The sequence below is a fragment of the Rhincodon typus genome, chromosome 40, assembly GCF_021869965.1.
Source record: "Rhincodon typus isolate 14 chromosome 40, sRhiTyp1.1, whole genome shotgun sequence".
Lineage (NCBI taxonomy): Eukaryota > Metazoa > Chordata > Chondrichthyes > Orectolobiformes > Rhincodontidae > Rhincodon > Rhincodon typus.
This window is the reverse complement of record NC_063371.1, coordinates 10,345,408-10,367,637: the sequence shown is the minus strand read 5'-3', so window position 1 is coordinate 10,367,637 and position 22,230 is coordinate 10,345,408.

Here is a 22,230-nt window from a genome sequence, read left to right as displayed (position 1 = left end):
CTCAATCATTTAAAACAGAGGCTTGGAGCCACTTGGGAATTATTTTCCCTTATCTGCTGCCTTAAGCTGAACTTCTGCTTCCTGCACTTGAGGATCATAGTTGGAAAGCAAAGGGTTGTATTTTATGGTATTTTTAACTAAGTTAATCAGTGGCAGTTCTAAGTGTGCATGTGCTACAGCCTGTAAAAAAGGACAGTGCCTAAAGAAGACAATAAGCCATACCACGTGAGTTCATCTGAGTAATGAAATAACATGATTACCTATGGTCTCCAAGAGCCTGCCGAATTGGAATTGGGAGGGATGTGCCCAGTGATATTGTCCCAGTTCTCTCTGTCTCTTCTAGAAATTGTGTTGAGTTTTTTGAAAGGGTTGTTGTCCGAGGCTGACTAAGCTAACATCATTAATTACCTTACGTCCAATTTCTGCCCCATTCTATCATGTGCTGCATCTGGCCCAATCATCACTTCTTGGATAACTGATGGAAGACTAGCATCCATCATGCCCACACCATTTTTAAAAGGGTGTGGTGCATTCGGATAAGCACTGCCAGTCCAGAGCTGCCCTGCATGGTTGCTGATAGTTGCCCAGACATGGTAGACAGGAAGAATGCAAAAGGCCTAACAGGTAAGGCAGATGAACTTAGGGCATTGTTAGGAACATGGGACTGGGATATCATAGCAATTACAGAGATGTGGCTCGGGGATGGACAGGGCTGGCAGCTTTAATGTTCCAGGGTATAGATGCGAGAGGAAGGATTGAAAGGAGGTCAAGGGAGGAGGGGGAGTGACGTTTGATTAGGGATAACATTACAGCTGTACTTGAGGAGGATACTCCTGGCAATGTGTTCAGAAAAGTTACTTGGATGGAACTGAGAAATAAGAAAGTGATGATCACCTTATTGTGATTGTACTCTCGACCCTCAATTGTCAGCGGGAAATTGAGAAACAAATTTGTAAGGAAATCTCAGTTATTTGTAAGAAAAATAGTGTGGTTATGGTAGGGGATTTTAAGTTTCCAAATATAGACTGGTACTGCCATAGTGTTAAGGGCTTGGATGGAGAGGCATTTGTTAAGTGTGTACAAGAAAATTTTCTGATTCAGTGTGTACATGTACCTGCTAGAGAAGGTGCAAAACCTGACCTACTCTTGAGAAGTAAGGCAGGGTAGGTAACTGAGGTGTTCATGGGGAAACACTTTGGGGCCAGTGACCATAATTCTATTAGTTTTAAAATAGTGATGGAAAAGTATAGACCGGTTCTAAAAGTTAAAGTTCTAATTTGGAGAAAGGCCAGTTTTGACAGTATTAGGCAAGAACTTTCAAAAGTTGATTGGGGGCGAATGTTCACAAGTAAAGAGATGGCTGGAAAATGGGAAGCCTTCAAAAATGAGATAACGAGAGCTATATGTTCCTGTTATGGTGAAGGACAAGGCTGGTAGATGTAGGGAATGCTGGATGACTAGAGAAATTGAGGTTTTGGTGAAGAAGGAGGCATATGTCAGGTATAGACAACAGAAATCGAGTGATTCCCTAGAAGAGTATAAAAGCAGTTGGAGTACACCTAAGAGTGAAATCAGGAGAGCAAAAAGGCGACATGAGATAGCTTTGGAAAAAAGAGTTAAGCAGAATCCAAAGGGATTTTATAAATACGTTAAGACAAAAGGGTAACTGGGGAGAGAATAGAACCCCTTAAAGATCAGCATCACCTATCAGCCTTGTCCTTCACCATAACAGGAACATACTGTCCCTGGACTCTCGTTACCTCTTTTTTGAAGGCTTCCCATTTTCAGCCATCCCTTTACCTGTGAACATCATTGTTTACTGTGGAGAAGGAAATGGAAGATATGGAAGATAGAGAATGTGGGAAAATAAATAGTGACATCTTGAAAAATGTCCATGTTACAGAGGAGGAGGTGCTAAATGTCTTAAAACGCATAAAGGTATAAATCCCCAGGACCTGATCAGGTGTACCCTAGAACTCAGGGTGCCCTGAGTGCACAGGGTCTTTGTTGTGGCATTATAACAATAGTTGCTGGTGCAGCCCTCCATACAGCATTGAAATGCAGAAATCTGAGTGGAGCAGAGAACTGCCACAAGGGTTCTTAGAGGCTGCCGCATGTCTGATGCCAATGTATGTGGACATGAGGTGCAGATATCCAAAGCCCTGTGATGTTGGCGCCCAGTTTCCAAAGCTTAGGCCGTTCAGAGCAAGCCACCTGGTGTTCCATGTTGAGTTTGGTAAAGTGGCATGCTGAATATTAATAAGATGAGCCGTGGCATGGAAAAGGTTTTTTCACAAGCAATGATCTCCATCAATTGGCAACTGGCCATTGCTAGCAAGAATCTCACCACTCTGCTTGTGAAGTACGTAAGATTCAGCATGGGTTGCTCAAGATGTTAAGCTGGGCCTTGTCACACTTCTCATCCAGTTCTGTCACACACTGCACTGTAGCCCATGTCACTCACTTCTCTAAGATACTGCCCATGATGTATTAATAGACCTGAGTTTCGAGGAAGAGGAGAAGGTGAAAGAGAGATGATTGGAAGAAACGTGACCTTTTTTTGAGAACCCATGGTGATGCTGTAGAAGAGGACCTTGGGCAAATCGTTTTGATCAGGAGGCAAAGAGATTCATAATTGCCTACTGAGCTGGCAGGGAAATTAAACCTCAAAAGGTCCTGCAAAATAATTACACGGAGGAAAATGACAAGAGGTAATTGAAGTTACAGCTTGATCTGGCAGCTGGTGGAACAGTCTATTGATCAGCAGCTTAAGTGTGAACGAAAAATCTGCTTTCAGTTCACCAGCACCAAGCTTTGAATGTTCGTGTCACCAGTAATAAGGGCATTTCAATAGGATTTACTCCACAGCACAAAAGAGGAAATATGAAGCAGTCACACGTCATAATTATAGATCAGGTCAAGTTAGAAAGAGTTATTTGTTTTATTTCAGTCTGTTCATATTAAAACAAGGAGGCTGTGGCATACTTGTAATGTCAGTGGACCCATCATCCAGAGTCCCTAATGTAGTGGGAACTTGGGTTTTGAATCCCACTATTGAAGGTGGTGAAATTAGAATTCAATATAAATTTGAAACTAAAAACTAACCTAAAGGCACCCAAGTGAAAATTGTCTTTTAAAAAAAAATCTGCTGATTCATTAAAGCTCCTGAAGGAAGGAAATTTGCAACCCATCCCTCATCCAGCCTAAACATGATTCCAACCACACAGCAACATGGTTCAACTGCCCTCTCAAATGACCCAGAAAGCCTCTCAGTTTAAGGGCAATTAGAGGTGTGAAGTAATGCTGAGCCAGTCAGCAACATCCACGTTCCATAAATGGATAGAAAAAATGCTTCTTGCCCGGTGTGGTAATGAATTAAATATACCCAGAGGATGTTCTGTTTGATTCCTGATGCATCAGTGGTGTCTTCCATGCGACAGCCACCTCATGTTGTGAAAAGCCAATTCTTCTGATCATCACCCAGTTATCCCTGTGGGAAAAGCATCCATATCATCTTTAGCTTATGATATGGGTGAGGCTGCGATCTCCCTGTGTTCAAGTATCCCTTGACGTTGATTGTTTTGGCGTGCCACACAGAGCCATACTGCAACAACATTCAGTTCACTGCCTTCAGCAAAGGAGAAGACACAGTTGCAGGAGAAAAAGACAGTCAACTATATCAGAGATAGTAAGAAATGCCGATGCTGGAGTCAGAGACAACACAGTGTGGAGCTGGAGGAACACAACAGGCCAGGCAGCATCAGAGGAGCAGGAAAGCTGACGTTTCGGGTCAGGACCCTTATGTTGCTTCTGGCTTCTTGCGCATCCCCAATTTTAATCGTACCGTCATTGTCAACTGCACTTTTTGCTAATCAGCTCTTCAGTTCTGCCTTTGTTCCTTTTTTTTCACTCTTTCAGAAACTCTTTCAAATTTATATTTTTGATGAAGCTTTTAGTTTTCTGTCATAACATCTCCTAATGTGGTTCAGTGTCAAATTTTGTTTGATAACTCTCTTGTAAAGTGCCTTGGAGTGTTTTACCATAACATTTAAATACATTTGCATTAGTAGATGTATAGGAAAGATTTGGAGGGATGTGGGCCAGACGTGGGCAAGTGGGATTTGTTTAGCTTAGAAACGTGGTCAGCGTGGACTGGTTGGACCGAAGGATGTGTTTCCATGCTGTATGATTCTATCACTCAATGTTAAAGGATGTATGCAAATACATGTTTTTCCTTAGCAGAGTTGATAGCATTGTGTGAATGTCAGTGGACTGTAATCCAGTGGGGACATGCGTTCAATGCCACCAATGGCAGATTGTGAAAATTTAATTCAATAAAATCTGGATTTAGAATTTAGTCTCAAAGTGGCCATGTGAGCACTATTGATTATCTTACCAATCCAACTAGTTCGTTGATGTCCTTCAGGGAAATAAATCTGCTGTACTTGCCCAGTTTGGCCTACATGTGACTGCAGACCCACAGCAATGTGTTTGACTCTTAACTGCCATTTGAAATGGCCCATCAGTCATAAGGCAGTTAGGGATGGGGAATAAATATCAGCCATGCCAGTGAAACCCACTTTCCATTCGAAAAGAAATTACTCGAACTGCATCACAGACTGTGTGCACTTAGGAAGCAGATGGGTATTACTGCTGCCTGTTGTCTGTTCATAGCATTCTGACCCAGCTACTAGGAATGAAATGGATATGCAAGTCAGATAATCCCCTGGGAATTTTCATGCAGTGCTGAGCTCACCCAAAGAAAACCTCAGTTAACGATTGGACCTTGTCAAATATCTACATTCAGCTCAGTGCCTATGCTTGGTTTCTGATCAAAAGCCTGTCCCAATCTCTGGCCCTCTCTGGACAGTACATCTACTGATGACCAGCTCCCTACTTCAGAAGTACAAATGAGTGTTTCAGTGGGGTGGGAGACATCAATAATAATCCACGATTTAGGAAGGCGGAGGGGCAGAGAGTGGGAGACATAACCAGCATCAAAGAATGTGAGTGCTCTTTTTTCTCCCCAAAGCCATATTGAACTCGTTTTCACATTCTGTGTTGTATATCCTCACCATGACTTGTGATGTACACTTACTGGATTGCTGTAACGCAGAAATTACACTAGTTACAAATACAAACAGTTCATTTTCAAAATTTTAAACATCTTAAAAACGTCTCAAAACCTGTGTTGTCTGCAGGGAGGCCCAGGTCTTTTCTCTCAGTGTGAAGTCAGCTACTTGGCTCTGAAACGTTGCCAACAGACTCACACCGATCACTGAATAGACAAGCATAATCAAACATAGATGACATGACACTCTGCTCAAATTCCAATCAGAGCCTGCACCTCACCAAATCTTGACCAGGATCAATCAGAGGCTTTATATATAAGGAAGAGGCTAGATGCTAAGCAGAAATTTGGGGTTTAGTCCACACTCGGATTCAAATGGGATACAGACACTAAGAAGGGAGCTAGGCCTGTAAGCACAGTTTACAGAGATAGGAAAGGCTGGGCAATAGGTGAAAATTTGGTATCTTGAACTTTGTGGTCCGACTTCATTAGTTTTAATTAATGTAATGCTTTTGTAAAAAGTAAACAAAAAGAAAATATTTCTGTTCCATCATTATGAACAGTATTATTCCTGGTTGATGCACGGTGCACTAATTCAGGTTATAGGAAAATAGTCAAATTCATGCTCTATCGCGTTATAAATTGTACTGCACCGATGCTGGGGAGTCCAAGATTCAGCATGATTATTTCCAGCTTAAGCATATAGACTCTGCCTCAACATTATTTGTGTAAATCTCCTGGGCTTGTTCTGTACAATGAACTGAGCATCCAAGCAAGAACAATCACCACAGTTGAGCAACAATCTGTCCAAGGTAACCAGTACGATTAAGGAGACTGAGAGCAGTCAACTACAGATCCACTCTATACGCTGCAGTTTAACACAGAAGAAGACGAAAGGGGTTGGTTTTGGCTTCATAAAAGATCAGGCATAAGTAACTTCTGTAAAACTTACTGTTTGATTTTCACGTTCATTCTTAGAATATGGGTGTCATGCCCAAGGTCAGAATGTATTGCTCATGCTGAGGGACCTTGATTAAGTTGAGGGGCTCGCTTATTCAGTTCAATGAGCAGACAAATATTAAACACTTCATTCTGGGTCTGGAGATGCAGACAGGCCAGGTGGGACATGGGGAGCAGGTTTCCTTCCCTGAAAGAAATTAGTGAGCCAGTTGGGTTTTTACAGCAATCTGATGGTTTGTGAATTTTACTGGTACCAGCCTTCTTTTAAAAGTTGTGCTACAAATCTCCAAATCACCATAACGGAGAGTGAATTTCAGTGTTTCTCAATAATAAGTTTGCAACACCTCTTCTGTTTGACCTGTTCTGCCAAAGTGATCGTGACTGAGTTGACACTGTGGATTATGATGATAGGATATGCACTTAGGCTTATTTTGCACTTCCTCCAAGAATTCTCCTACAAGACACATGGTTATTTGTGGGGACCACCTATGAGTAACCCACAGTCTTTATGAGAATGTTCCTCAGCCACCTGCTCTCAGAGGAAAATATGCACCCCTCTGGACTGAGGATGTCCAGTTTTTGGAACAGTTACTTTTCAATGCCTTCCACTTAATCTGTTGATGACTTAGTTTGGCAATAAGATACCGTGAGGTTCACTTTAGATTTTAATACTGATTTCAAACTGTGCATTCTTCACTGTTCCTCACAAAATTCAAGCCCCACCCACCTTCCACATGGTTAATGATGATTTTAGAGTTTGCATTTGTTGCAGTGCAGATATGTCTGATTGTCATGTATTTGGATACTTTTCCTCCATGAGCTGAAAACCACGTGAGGTCTAATTCACAACTTAAAATTTTTGCAGCAAAGAATGAGATAAAGTGTTCCCAGAGAACCTTCCTCAGTTTGTCCTATTTTAAAGATGATGTAGCCTGTTCTGTGTTATGGTTGAATTAAATTGCTGTGTAGCTTATATATCTCAGAGTAATGTAGAGATAGGTCTAAGTTCAAACAGATAATTAACATGACCTAAAATCTAAAGCATCTTAAACTTTACAGAGTTTTCAAGCTACATGTTGGTATAGCAGAAAGCATTTATGTTATCTCCCTCCAGAGTTTTCTCTTTGAGAGTCAGGAGTGAATCATGTGACTCACTTCCTCCATGCACAGACCAAAGATGTTTGGAGCCACTCTAAGAACAAAGGAAGCTAGTTGTGGTGATTGAAAAGACGGCCATCCCAACTGCAGGAAATCTCCTCAGTGTTCCTCAGCGTAGTTTTATTAGAGCTTTTCCAGCAACTTCTGTTTTCATAGAATCGCTACAGTATGGAAGCAGGCTATTCGGCCCAACAAGTCCACACTGCCCCTCTGAAGAACATCCCACCCAGACTCATTCCCCTATCCCTGATTTCCCAAATCTAACCCACCTAACCTAAACATCCCTGGGCACTATGGACAATTCAGCATAACCAATCCACCTACCCTGCACATCTTTGTGTCTCAGGATCAAGGGAAAGTCATTGATGAAGCAGTTGAAGGTGGTTAGGCATAAGGACAGAATTGTGAAGTGGTGTCAGCAGGAAGAGGGAACGCAGCAAGGCATAGTTAGAAGGCAGTACTGTGGGAGGGGTCGTCATCCAATGACAGGAGTGCCCTGGGTTTCAAGCGGGATGCAACGTACGACCACAACAGGCATGATCACCTTGTATATACCAGGGGCTGGGTAAGAAGGGGAGGTAATTGTGGATAGCTTGGATGGGAACCTGTGGGATTTATGGGATTGGCTGTGAGGAAGGGAGTGAATGTTTGGGAACTGGGGTGCAAAGCCGGTGTTAGTGCACTGCTCTCTGTTGCCTTCCATCGAGACGCAAGTTCTGAAGTGTGCAATGGGGAAGAAAACGGTTGCGACCACACTCAGATTGCGCGGGGTAAATTACTTAATCTGTGTGGGAGGAGCATGCAGCAACCACCAATCACAGGGCTTTCAAAGGGAAAGAACATTGATCAGAGAGATCCATGCTACAGCATTGATGTTCTCTGTGTGTTGCACCTCCCTGGACATGTCATGTCATTGTACCTTTATCCACAGAGGAAGTTGTATGAATATTTTGAAGCTTGTGAAATCCAGTGTGGTATACTGCATCCACTGTACCCGGTGTGGCTTCCACTACATCGGGGAAACCAAGCGGAGGCTTGGGGACCGCTTTGCAGAACACCTACGCTCGGTTCGCAATAAACAACTGCACCTCCCAGTGGCGAACCATTTCAACTCCCCCTCCCATTCCTCAGACGACATGTCCATTCTGGGCCTCCTGCAGTGCCTCAACGATGCCACCCGAAGGTTGCAGGAACAGCAACTCATATTCCACTTGGGAACCCTGCAGTCCAATGGTATCAATGTGGATTTCACAAGCTTCAAAATCTCCCCTCCCCCTACCACATCCCAAAACCAGTCCAGCTCGTCCCTGCCTCCCTAACCTGTTCTTCCTCCCACCTATCCCCTCCTCCCACCTCAAGCCGCACCCCCATCTCCTACCGACTAACCTCATCCCGCCCCCTTGACCTGTCCGTCCTCCCTGGACTGACCTATCCCCTCCCTAACTCCCCACCTACACTCACCTTTACTGGTCCCATCCCCGCCTCTTCGACCTGTTTGTTTCCTCTCCACCTATCTTCTCCTCTATCCATCTTCTATCCGCCTCCCACTCTCTCCCGATTTATTTCAGAACCCCCCTTCCCCTCCCCCTTTTCTGATGAAGGGTCTAGGCCCGAAACGTCAGCCTTTCTGCTCCTATGATGCTGCTTGGCCTGCTGTGTTCATCCAGCCCTGCACCTTGTTGTCTCAATTAAAAAGCAGTTCATCCTTGAGACTGTAGATTGTCACTGGCTGCAATGCTGAAAAATGCAGCAGAAAAATCCTTTTGCAATGTTGAGCTGTGAACAACAAGTAGTAATGCTTTTTCTTGAAAAGATGGTTATGGACATACAATTCACAATGAACTGAAAAATTGCACTACTAAAAATAACTGCCGAATTCTAATTAATTATAATATCTCTTACCTGTAATTGCTTGGCATTTGTTAAAAGAGAAGCATCCATTTGATGTCACGCTGAATTACTGGAGAAAGATTCAAGTCTACATCATGTAACTGCAGCAAAATCCTCCTATCCATTCTGTGATGAGTGTAACATTAATTATTTTTATCAAAAATTATCTCATTAGTACCTAGTGGCTATTTTAGGTATCAATCCTGAGGTTTTAATTGGGTCAGGAACTTGACATGGGGGCTTGTTCCAGATTCTGACCCTGCTTAGTGTACTTTAGGTTATATCTATTGGGAAATTCTTGTACGTTTGTAAGAGCTAGGAACTAAGTATTGCGTAAATATACATCTAGAATGCCATCTTTACTGGCACATTGCAGTCAGGTGCTAAGCAGAAAAGTATCAGTCCTGCAGACACATTGAGCGCTTTCAGAAATACCCTTGATGAACTTCCAGCATTTTGAGATAGCAAGTACAATTATTTGGAATTAATTGGGGAACCAGACCTTGCCATGACTTTTGAAGTTTCACTCAAAGGCCAGAGAATGGAGACAAGCTTCCAATGCTGAAGGGTAGAAGAGAGAGATTGGTAGCCCCATCAGTTATGATGGGAGCTGTCAACATCGACGTTCAGTCAGCAAAAGGAGCCATTGGTAAGGCCACATTTGGAGTACAATTCTGGTTGCCCATTAAACTTATTATTAAACTGGATAGGGTGAAAAAAAGGATGTTACTGAGACGGGAATGTTTGAGTTATAAGGAGAGGCTGGATAGGCTGGCACTTTTTTTCCCTGGAGCACAGGAGACTGAGGAGTGACCTTATAGAGGTTTCTCAAATCATGTGGGACATAGATAAGGCGAATATGCAAGGTCTTTTCCCTGGGGTAGCAAAGACCAAAACTAGAGGGCATAGGCTTAAGGTGCGAGGGGATAAATTTAAAAGGGACCTGAGGGGCAACATTTTCACAAGGAGGGTGGTTCGTATGTGGAACGAGCTACCGGTGGAAGTGGTAGAAGCAAGTACAATTAGAATATTGAGAAGAGCTTTGGACAGGCACATAGATAGGAAAATTCTATGAAGACATTACATTACGAGCGAGGTGGACAATGGGGACCCAGTGGATGTGGTGTACCTAGATTTCCAAAAGGCCTTCGACAAGGTACCGCACAAGAGGCTACTGCATAAGATAAGGATGCATGGCATTAAGGGTAAAGTATTAGCATGGATAGAGGATTGGTTGACTCACAGGAGGCAAAGAGTGGGGATAAATGAGTGCTATTCTAGCTGGCAGTCAGTGACTAGTGGTGTGCTTCAGGGATTGGTGTTGGGACCACAATTATTTACAATTTATATCGATGATTTAGAGTTGGGGACCACGTGTAGGTTGTCAAAGTTTGCAGATGACACTAAGATGAGTGGCAGAGCAAAGTGTGCAGAGGACTGTGAAACTTTGCAGAGGAACATAGATACATTGAGTGAGTGGGCAAAGGTCTGGCAGATGGAATACAATGTAGATAAATGTGAAGTCATACATTTTGGTAGGAGTAATAGTAAAAAGGGTTATTACTTGAATGGTAAAAAGTTGCAGCATGCTGCTATGCAGACGGACCTGGGTGTCCTTGTGCATGAATCACAGAATGTAGGTCTGCAGGTACAACAAGTAATTAGGAAGGCAAATGGAATTTTGTCCTTCATTGCTAAAGGGATTGAAATTAAAAGCAGAGAGGTTATGTTGCAGCTGTACAAGGTGCTGGTGAGGCCACACCTGGAGTACTGTGTGCAGTTTTGGTCTCCTTACTTGAGAAAGAATGTATTGGCACTGGAGAGGGTGCAAAGGAGGTTCACTAGGTTGATTCCGGAGTTGGGGGGGTTGGCTTATGAGGAGAGACTGAGTAGATTGGGATTATATTCATTGGAATTCAGAAGATTGAGGGGGGATCTTATAGAAACATATAAAATTATGAAGGGAATAGATAAGATAGAAGTAGAGAGGATGTTTCCACTGGCAGGTGAAGCTAGGACAAGAGGGCATAGCCTCAAGATTAGAGGGAGCAGATTTAGGACTGAATTGAGAAGGAATTTCTTCACCCAGAGGGTTGTTAATCTATGGAATTCCTTGCCCAGTGAAGTAGTTGATGCTACTTCAGTAAACGTTTTTAAAGAAAAGGTAGATTTTTTTTGAACAATAAAGGAATTAAGGGTTACGGTGAGAACGCGGGTAAGTGGATCTGAGTCCACGAAAAGATCAGCCATGATCTTATTGAATGGCGGAGCAGGCTCGAAGGGTCAGACGGCCTACTCCTGCTCCTAGTTCTTATGTTCTTATGTTTAGAGGGATACATGCCAAATGCAAGCAAATGGGACTAGTTTAGTTTACCTGATCAACATGGACGAGTTGGGCTTGAAGGTTTCCATGTGGTATATGTCTTTGACTCTATGACTCTAAGTGAAGCTGAGTTAATTTTTTTGAAAAGTCTTGCAGCTCCCCAGCCATGATGTGCATGAGGACCAACCCCTTTCTCAGGACAGCCAGAGGCCACAGCTGTGGCTCAGTGTCCCACACTGATGTAGGGTAAGGCGTCCATCCTGCTCTAAGCACACTGAATTGATCTGATCATGGGAGTTAATTCAACTGCAAGTTGGCTTCTTTTAAGATGGTTGTGGTCAGGAGAATGGTGGATGTTGGTGCTACAAGTTGAAATGTTATTGGCATGGCCACCTCCATTCAGAACCTGCCCAATTTTAAAAACCCACCTCCACCTTCCACCATCAAGTGCTCCAGGTCAGGTAAAACACACTTGAGTGCACGGTAACTCTCCCACTATTTTGTCACAACAGGATGCCTCAGAACCAACTGCAGATGCATACCAGTGTCCATTGTCCATGTCAGCCATCCAACAAAATATCTAACATGGTGATATATTGGGAAGAGACAAAATTATGACCCATCAACCTGAGCGAAAATTGAACTCAAATCCAAGTGGTGAATGGCCAGCAACCTTCAGACTTTAACCACTGCCTCCCCCAACGTATGACTGATTTTACATTCAGAGGCATTTATGATTATTCCAAACTTTCCCACCCTCGCTTGAGCCCATCAAAGGTTCTTTTGCCCTTATCCTATCTCTAACCTGTTCAACATCACTCCTACATTTGCCTAACAGTATTACACCATGGTATGCTGTTAACACCCAAGTACAGCATAAGAACATAAGAACTGGGAGCAGGTGTTGGCACTTCAGCTACTCAAGCCTGCTTCCTCATTTAATATAATCGTGGCTGAACTCATCTTGGACTCAACTTCACTTTCCTGCCCACTCTCCATAACCTTAAACCCGTTTAAATTAAAACCTTATCTGTCTCATCTTTAAATCCTCAATCCTCATGGCATCCACCACATTCCGGGGGAACAAATTCCACAGATTCACATCCCTTTGAGAGAAGTAATTTCTCCTCATCTGTTTTACCTCTGTTACCTTATCCTAAAACTGTGACCTCTCATTCCGAATTGTCCCACGAGGAATCATTCCCTCTACGCCTCCTTTGAAAATTCCCTTTAGCATAATCTCCTTCTTCTAAAATGATGACATAGATAGCATGATAAATTAATTCACATGCATCTGTGATTTTAAACAGCAATGTGTCGACTAACTTAAAAGCCACACATTCTGGTGGACATGTACCATACTGAAAGCTCACCTGAAGCTATAAAAAGTGGGTCCACAAAAACTCTGCTTGTTTGCTTTTTAAGGAAAATAACTTTTCAATCTCTCCTGTGGCTTTTGCTGCACCTGCCTTGTTAATTGTGCTGGTACTTTTAAGACTTGAATTGCTTCAAATTTTTCTGCCTTCACTGGCCCTGTGCCCATTAGAGAGTCTCCAGCAGTGCACAGAGCCCATGCTGTTCATTATAATGAGGCCAGCATAAACCATCAGTGCTTCACTACTTCCTGGAGTGCAGCACATTGGTGTGAACATGTTATACTTGAAGAGTGTCTGCCTGGGAAGATGGCCCCTGAAGCCTCAATGTTAAGTTGTGTTATACTTTTCAACATGATATCCCAGCAACATTCTAGCTGGGGAAACAATACTGAAACAGTGAATTCTTCTTTGATCTCAGCTCAGCATTCTCTGTCTTTTTCACTGCTTTCAGATTTTTTTTTCTCTTTCATGGCTGCTGTCTCAGCCTCAGTCTTTCTCTTGGATGATAAAATTACAGCAATTGCATTCTGTCAGTCTGTTGGCCACTTCATCAGTAGGTCCTGCCAGTTTCACTCAAACTGTTAACTTGATTGTCATTGTTTTATGTTTGACGCAGCGGCCCTGTGCTGCTGATAAGGGAAGCAGGTGGAAGCAACAGATGCCCTTTCTTCGCACTGTGGGCAGTGTATTATCGACATTAATGGAGGGGAACTCAATCTTCTGGTGGGATCCAAGACCACAGGCAAAATCATCTTGAGGTGATTAAGGAGAAGGGGACATCAGGAAAAATTCTATGATTTGGAGCAGAGTGGGAAAGGGAACTATACAGTCCATGTCAAGAAGTGACCCTTCAAATCTCCTTCCTCTCTTCTCTTAACCAGCTTGAGCTGATCCAAATTTTTGTTGCTTGTATCCTAACTCTACCCTGAGCCTTTTCACTAATCCTGCTCTCTTCCATGTCCTGTACTGCCTTCCATTCTACCACAGAAAGACACTATTTAACCCATCACATCTATGCCAGCGCAAAGAAATAATTAATCAGTTTGACCCATTTCAAGATATATCCTGCTCCCGACTGCAAGTTTCCTTTGAATCAGTTTTCGTGGCTGTCTCTTTAGTTCCATTTTTACCAATCTTGCTGCTCGACCATTCCAATGACCTTTAAACATGACCCACAGTGGTTGCAATCCAAAGAATTTAAATCAGTCGATGTGCTGGTACAGCCTTCAGTCAATTGAGAAAAAGTTTAGTTAAGGACCTGGATGTCAATCTTGATACTAAAGTCATAGTTTAACAGACAGCAGTGCTCCGGGGCTCCTCTGTGCTTTGGAGGTCTGGGCAATCCACAGTATCTCAAAGCACCAGATACATACCACCAGTCATGCCTTTGCAAGTTCTTCTAAATTCAGTGGCGAGACAGGCTGTCCAAAAACAAGCCCCTCTTGCAAGCCAACCTGCGCAGCATTGACGCACTGATCACTCAAAAACAATTCTAATAGGTGGAAAACGTCATTTGTATTCCTGACACCAGATATCTGAGCCAACTGCTCTCCTCAGAACTCAGTTGTGGCAAGGGATTCCTGGGAGGTCAGTGAAAACATTTTTTAGGGTGTCTTGTGGTGTTGTCCTCAAAGCATTACTGAAGAGTTCATACACCAATGGACTCTGGGAGACCCTGACTTGTACCCCACCAAAATGGAAAAGGCTCATTTGGGAACATACTAAAAACACCAAGAGACATCGTTGGAAATGTGGAGAGATGAAGGCAAAGTGTTGAAGGGAGTGCACAAACAGTCTATCCACCCAAATGTTCAATAACACATGCCCCACATGTGCTAGAATCTGCATTGTTGGATTTAGCAGCCATCTCAAAACCCATCAACCGCTGGAGTGGAAGCAAGACGTCCTTATGATTGCCTAAGAAGAAGGAGTCAAAAGCCCACCACAACATTTCCTTACCATGAAAGTCTAAATGCCTCTGACTATGAACATTTGTGCATCTCCCCTCCTTTCACCTCACCATTGCCAAGCATTCATTTAGTTCTCTAATTACTGCATTATGGAGTTTTCTCTTTGAACCATTCCACCCCTCTCTCTCCCTCTCCTCTTTAAAACAAACCTCATTCCATCTCCTTCTTTGCCCTCAATCATCAAATTACTTTTTGATTTTGCCTCTGTGAAGTGCTTTGGAATCCTTTGCTGCATTAAAAGCATTACATCAGTGCAAATTGTTCCAAATTGGGAACATAGGAGCATATTAAAAAGCTGTGCATGCTCTTTGGAGATCAGAAGATCAGTAGATCAGTCCATCGAATTTTTTAATGACTTTCCTCTGCCTATTTTTTAACTGGAGACACAAATTTTTCATAGTTTCAGTCAGTATTCATCCACTAATTTTTCTGACTGCAATTTCTAGGGTTGTGTTTCTATCACTTTTAGTTAGTTCATCAGCGTCAGAGTAACAAACCCTCTCATCTCCATATGAAGTAACATTTTTAAAGGAAAATGTTATAAGTTCACTGCAAGTTCAGAGGACAGCGAATTTTGCTGAAAATACAATGGGTTACCAAACATCAGAGTAATGAGGTTGTCATTCAAAGAATCACAGAATCTTGGACAACAGCAGAAGGCCATTCAATTCACTGTATCTCTTTGAAGGAGCTGGTCATTTACTCCCGTACCCCTACTGTTTCTCCATAACCCTATAAATTTATTTCATTCTGGTCTTTATTCAAATTTCTTTGGAAGTTAATGTTGAATCTGCCTCCACCACACTTTCAGGCAAAGCACCACAAATCAACACAAACCTCTATGAAATATATACCATCCATCTGCTTCTTTCAATCAATTATCATCAATCTGTTTTCCCTAGTTACTAACTCTCCTGCCAGTGAAAACAGTTTCCCTTTAGTTGTTCCATCAGAATTCTTCAAAATTTTTAACATCTCCATGAAATCACCGCTTAACCTTCCCGGTTTTCTTTTTGTTTTAAATTTTTTGATGGGATGTGAGCAATTCCGGAGTTTGTTGCCCATCTCTAATTGATCTGAACTGAGTGGCTTGCCAGACCACTTCATGGGGCAGTTCAAAGTGAGCCATATTGCTGTGGGTCTGGAGTCACATGGCAGTCAGGTTGAAAGATTTCCTTCCCTTAAGAATATTCATGAACCAGTCAGCATTTTGCAACAATCAATGATGGTTTTATGGTCACTACTACCAAAACTAACTTTTGAATTCCAGAATTTTTTTGACCTCTGATCCAAGTGCATTAGCATGGATCTCTGGATTGCTACTGCACCGATACCTTACCCCACAAAGAACAATTGCAACTTCTTTAGTCTGTCCTTATTGCTAATGACATTCACATATTGTCCAGTTCTTCTGTTAAATTTACTTTGTACTGTCTACAAGGTATTGGCCTCCTTACTGAAGTGTGGTGTGGAGGAATGGTCATAGTTTTCCAGCGGAAGCTGAGCCAACAATCTTTCTATGCACAATCGGTTGTTGCATTTCTGACAACACAACAGTAAAAATCGTCACTTAATTGGTTGTAAAGTACTCTGACTATCCTGAGTTTGAGAAAGACTCAGTATGCAGAAGCTAGTTCTTGTTGGTGTCTTCACTTTCTGACAATAACAACTAGAAATTTATACCAGAGTGGTTGGTCAAACCCACTTCACTCGAAGTGGTTGAACAGGGCTTGAAAATATCTGAAAATCATCACGCTTGTTATTTTTAATTTGTTAAACCATAATGATCTGGCATTGCTAACACAGCATTTGAGTTCAGTTCTTCAACTGAAATGCTTGCTAATCACTGCTTCAAGTGTGGGTTCTTTTATCTTCTGTTAAAAAACAAGCCCTTTTTTTTAAGTTTGAATTTACTTGCTTTTCAGCATCCATAATCTTCACAACATCACTTTGTGCTTTTTTTTAAAACAGCAGGTTTCTGATGAGTGGTCAGTGACCTGAGACCTGAAGGGTGTTTCTCTCTCCGCTAATGCTGCCAGATTTACTGAGCACCTGCAGCCCTTTCTGCTTTTATTTCATGTACAGCAGGGTTGAGTGCAGTCTGCAGTTCCACGGAATATGCTATCAGACTTTGCAGTGTTGTGCAGTATAGCACTGATGAGAGTGGAGAATTGGGAACCCAACTGACAAGCTGTGGAATGAAGTCAAATCAAGATGTCAGGAGGGTGCAGTTTGATGATTCAGTTGCCGTGTCTAGGGTATTGTTGGCTAAAGAGTAAATCCAATCCAGTTGTCCTGAATCAGCAAGCTTGACATTAACTTGAATGACAAGCTCCCTTTTACCATCTGTTATACACAACCGTAAAGCATGGAAATCTCTTATTGTTTATAACTTCCTTACGCTTGCATCATATTTATAATAGCCAGACACAGAGGCCATGATTTTTAACAGTGATTTTCTATGACTCATCCTGCCTCTGTAATAATTCCAACATGTTTCAAAGTAAAAGCCTCCGGAATAGTTGGTATAATTTTGCCTCTGAGTAAGGAGGTTGTGAACTCGAGCACTGATGCAAAGATTTGGGGATTAAGACTATGCTGAAACTGGATTGTCAAAATGAAGGTACAGTATGCTACACTGGCATATGTGTCTTTCACTAAGTCAGCTACTTTGCTAAGGAGGCACCTGCCAGTTTTGGGGAATATCTGAAGACCCTGCACTGTTCTTTGAAGAATAGTCAGACATACCAATGGCAGCAACAGTTCTTCTCCTGCAGATAGTCCAGATGTTGGCACCAAGGTTATTTTGGTCAATCCTATACAGTTGTGCAAAGCATTTGCAATCTTAGGCATGTTGTTGTTGGGAGCAGAAGCTGGACACTGTTCACAGAGCAGAGTGAAAAAAATTGACTTATGTTCTTTTAAGTATCTTGCTATTTGCTAATACTAATAAGGGTTTAACATCAAATCTTATGCTTGCTGTTTCATCTCTAACAGAGATAAAGTGTGGAGGACAGCTGGGAAGGAGAAAATGAAAATAAATTTAAAATGTAACCAACCCACATAGATCCCTATGCATGCAGCGATTTACTGATATTCTATATTAATGCAGACACATTTGCACATCCTCCTATCCAAGAACATAGACACATTTTGAAACATGTCAGGAATATGTAGTCACGTAACTGTTTGCAAATGTGCTTTTTTATATTTTACAAAATTTGTATGTTTTGTACGTTTCACTTTTTGACTTCAGGCTATGCCTATGGCACGTAGTCGTTGTTGTGGGAAACACAGCTAATTTGCACACAGAAACTTCCCACAAAAAATGGTGCAATGATGATCAAGTAACTTGTTTTCATGATGTTATTTCTGGGATAAGTATTGGCAAGGACATAAGGGAGAATCCCAGTGCTCTTTTTTTTAATGATTTCACGTGATATTTTATATCAGTCCAAGATTTCAATTTAATATCTCACAGAAATAAAACAACATGGCAAAAAAAAGTATACAACACTTGGCAAAGATGACAGCTGTATTAGAAACCAGAGGATTGTGAAAATTTTAAAAATCAACAAAGGATAACCAAAAAGAGTGAGAAAATAAACCAGTAAGTAAAATAAAAACAGATAGTAAGAGTTCCTTTCGAGATAGAAAAAGGAAACAGAGAGACAAAAAAGTAATAGAGGGCTCTTCATGAATGAAGCTGGAGAACTTAAAATGGGGAACTCGGAAATGGTCGAGGAGTCACATACTTTGCATCAGTCTTTATAGGAAAGGAATTCAATAACATACCAAAACTGCTAAATAATCAAGAGGCTAAAGTGAGAAGAAAATAATAAATACAATACATATCACCTGTCAAAAAGTAATACTGAGCTAAAGGCCAGAAAGTTCCCTGGATCGAATGAGATGCATCCGAGGATTAACATGAAACTAGCTGCAGAGTGGATACACGACTGGTAATCTTCTAAGAACGCTTAGATTTTGGAGGTCTGTATCACCCTTATTCGAAAGGGAAGGGTGACAAAAATCACATAACAATAGGCAAGTTAACTTAACATGTATCATTGGGAGAGAGTAAGAGTTGATTATAAAGAATACAATAGTAGGGCATTTTGAAATATATAATCAAACGGAGTCATGGAGGGGAAATCACTGTGGCCAACTTTATTTGAATTCCTGGAGGAGGTAACAAGCAAGATAGATTAAGAGGAACCAGTAAATATATCTGGAATTCCAAAAGGCCTTCAATAAGGTATCACACATGAGGCTACTTGATAAGATTAGAGCCTATGGTGCTGGGGGTGGTATATTGATATAGAAACAGTATTGGCTATCTAATAGAAAACAGAGTTAGGACAAAGGGAGCATTTTCAGGATGGCAAACTGAATCCAATGCCAGAGGGAGCAGTGCTGGCACGACAATTATTTACAATATATATTAATGACTTGGACGAGGGAAATGAAATTACTCTCAAGAAGATTGTGGCTGGCACAAAATAGATGAAAGCCAAGTAATGAGGATGATACAAAGAGTCTGCAAAGGAATATAGTCAGGTTCAGTGAGTGGGCAAAAATTTGGTCCTCATGCATGAATCACAAAAATCTTCTAAGTTCAGTGGGTAACACAGAGTTTAAATAGGTTGTTGGCTTTTCAAAGAAATGGAGTATAAAAATAGGGAAGTTTTGCTTGAATTATGCAAGCTGTGAGAGAAATCACAGCTGGAATACCGTGAACAGTTTTTGTTCCCTCATCTATGGAAAGATATATTGGCACTGGATACAGTCCAGAGAAGGTTTACGAGGTTGATACCAGGTATGGAGGGATTTTCTCATCAGGAGAAGCTGGGTATGATGGGTTTAGAGTTTAGATGAATGAGAAGTAACCTCATTGAAACATGAAAGATTGTCAGGTGGTTTGACAGGGTTGATGTGGAGAGTTATTTCCCATTGAGGGTTAGGCTAGGACCAGAGGAAATTATGTCAGAGTAAGGAGTAACCCATTTAAGAAAGAAGGAGGAGGAAGAATTATTTCTCTGAGAAGATAGTGGAACTGTGGAATCCCTGACTGCAGAGGACCGAAGAGCTTGAGCTGTTAAGTACATTCAGGGCTGAGGTAGACAGATTTCTAATCAATAAGGGAATCAAGGGCTATGGGATAAAACAGGAAAGTGAGGTTGAGGATGATCACATCAGCTGTGATCTCAGTGAATGGTGGAGCAGACTCAATAGACTAAATAGCCAACTTATCATCTTATGTCTTTAGGTTGTATATGGTGCTTCTTTCTGTAATTCATCACAGTACAGTACGGTCCCAAGTCAGGAGAGTAGGCTCGAGTCCATTATGTTTTGATGAGAAATAAAAGCGACCACCCAGTGAGCCAGAGTCAACATCTGAAAGGGGAGTGAGATACACAATAAAGCATGAACTACAATTGTATGGCAAAGCTCATAATAGAATCCTCTGAAGAAACACATGTGGAGGTTTTCATGGTATGTGATCAAACATAGAAGACTGCACTTTGCAGTAAATTTGAATGATAATCAGGGATTGATGAGCGGAAGACTGCATGAGTACACTAGAGAATGAATTTTTCCTATTGGGATTTTGCATTAGGTGTGGCGACTTAGTATCCTGTGAGATGAACCATGCTAATTTCTCTTCTCATTTTTATTGCACCATTTTGTCCAGCCACCTTGTTTGATCTGAGCTTGTTTTGCCCTAATTTCATCTGGTTTTAGAAGCAGCCATGCAAGAAGTTGAAGAATGTGTTTAATATATATGGAGCCAAGCAGTTGAGCCAATCTCCTTTCCCATTCCTTTTGTTAATTTACATAGTATAGTTACACTTGGCTTGAGAAGTATTGGTTTGTTTCCATTATTTAGGGAATAATAGTAATTTATATCAAGAACAAAAAAACTTGTTGTAAATATTTTATGGTCCCCAAATAATTTACTCTTTTTATCAACATGATTCGAAGTGTAAAATATTCTTGCACAAAGGTGAATAATTGATTATGTCCTGAGAATATATGTGTGGTTAACACTGCATCATGACAAGGATTATGTAATGAGAGGATCTGCAAACAGATTTTGTGAATGCTGAGGGAGTAGTTGCTTTTCTTTCATATCTGAATGATGAGTCCTGAATCTCTTCAGATATTTCGCTTGGGTTTTATTTCTGTACAGCCAGCAAAGTATATAATGCCAATTGGTGAAGGTAAGTCTAATTAATACAGAGAATTCGTTTTGAGGTTTGGAAGAGTTCATGTCAGGAACAGTGGATCTATCAAATTAAGAGTCAGACCAAGGTTGGGCATTGAGGCCACGATGTTCATAGAATCAAGGTTGAGTAATGAGATAGAAACTGAGGCACATAACTTTTGTGAAGAGAGTTTATTGAAATTTTAGCCTTAACCTGTCTCATACCACACCCAGTGGCAGAACTTTTCTATGTGCTTAAAGACAATGAATACCTACCACCTGTTTCTGTGACCTTAACAATGACATGAACAAACCTAAACAATGTGATTGACCAAACTTGAAAGCATGATGGCAAGGTAAAAATAGATGCGTGTGTGAAACAAGCTGCCAGAGGAAGTGATGGAGGCAGCTACAATTATTGTATTTAAAAGGCCTCTGGATGGGTACATGAATAGGAGGGATTTAGTGGGTTTTGGACAAATGCTGGCAAATAGGACTAGGTCAGATTGTGATGTCTGGTCAGCACGGACAGGATAGACTGAAGGTTCTATTTCCATGTTGTATGCCTCCATGACTCTATGCCTCTTGTTTTCTTCTCCAATATGGCCTGCAGTGAATCTCTGATCAGAAATGCATGTGTGTTTCATGTCCACTATTTGGGGCTTTTGTAGACGTAGCAGGGCCTGAAAAATGGGTGCAGTGTGGAACGGTTTCAAGGCCAGTCAGTTTTTGAGTGCATTTGAGTGACTGTAACAGTCTATGAAGCATTGATATTTGCTGGGCAGTTCAGAGAACAGAATCACATAAAGTGTTTTCTTTCAGACAGCTGCTGGAAGTGTGCTGCAAATAATACTAAGCAACAGAGCATGTTGAAGAATGTCAAGCGTAGGCAAATGAAGTCACTGAGGAATAGCTTGTGCATCCATTGTTCCTGAAGACCACAGAAGATATTTGACAGGCTTGCCGCATTTGTCAATGTCAACGTATTGCGACTGGTGTAAGCAATTAAAATGAAACAGAATATGTTTATTTCTGCGTACATTTTCTGTGCTTTATTTCCTATTCAAAGTTTTCATAGATTGGTAATGAACCATGTTTCGCCTGGAGTATGCTAATTGCCGACATAAAGCACAGGAGCTCTGGCATGGATGACAGTTTCTTTGAAGAAACGACAAATAACCTTAATGTGCTGAATCTTCAAAAAGAAAGCACAACACTAATTATTCTTGTCAGACAAGATGATATAGGAGAAAGCAATAACTTGCTTCTAAGTT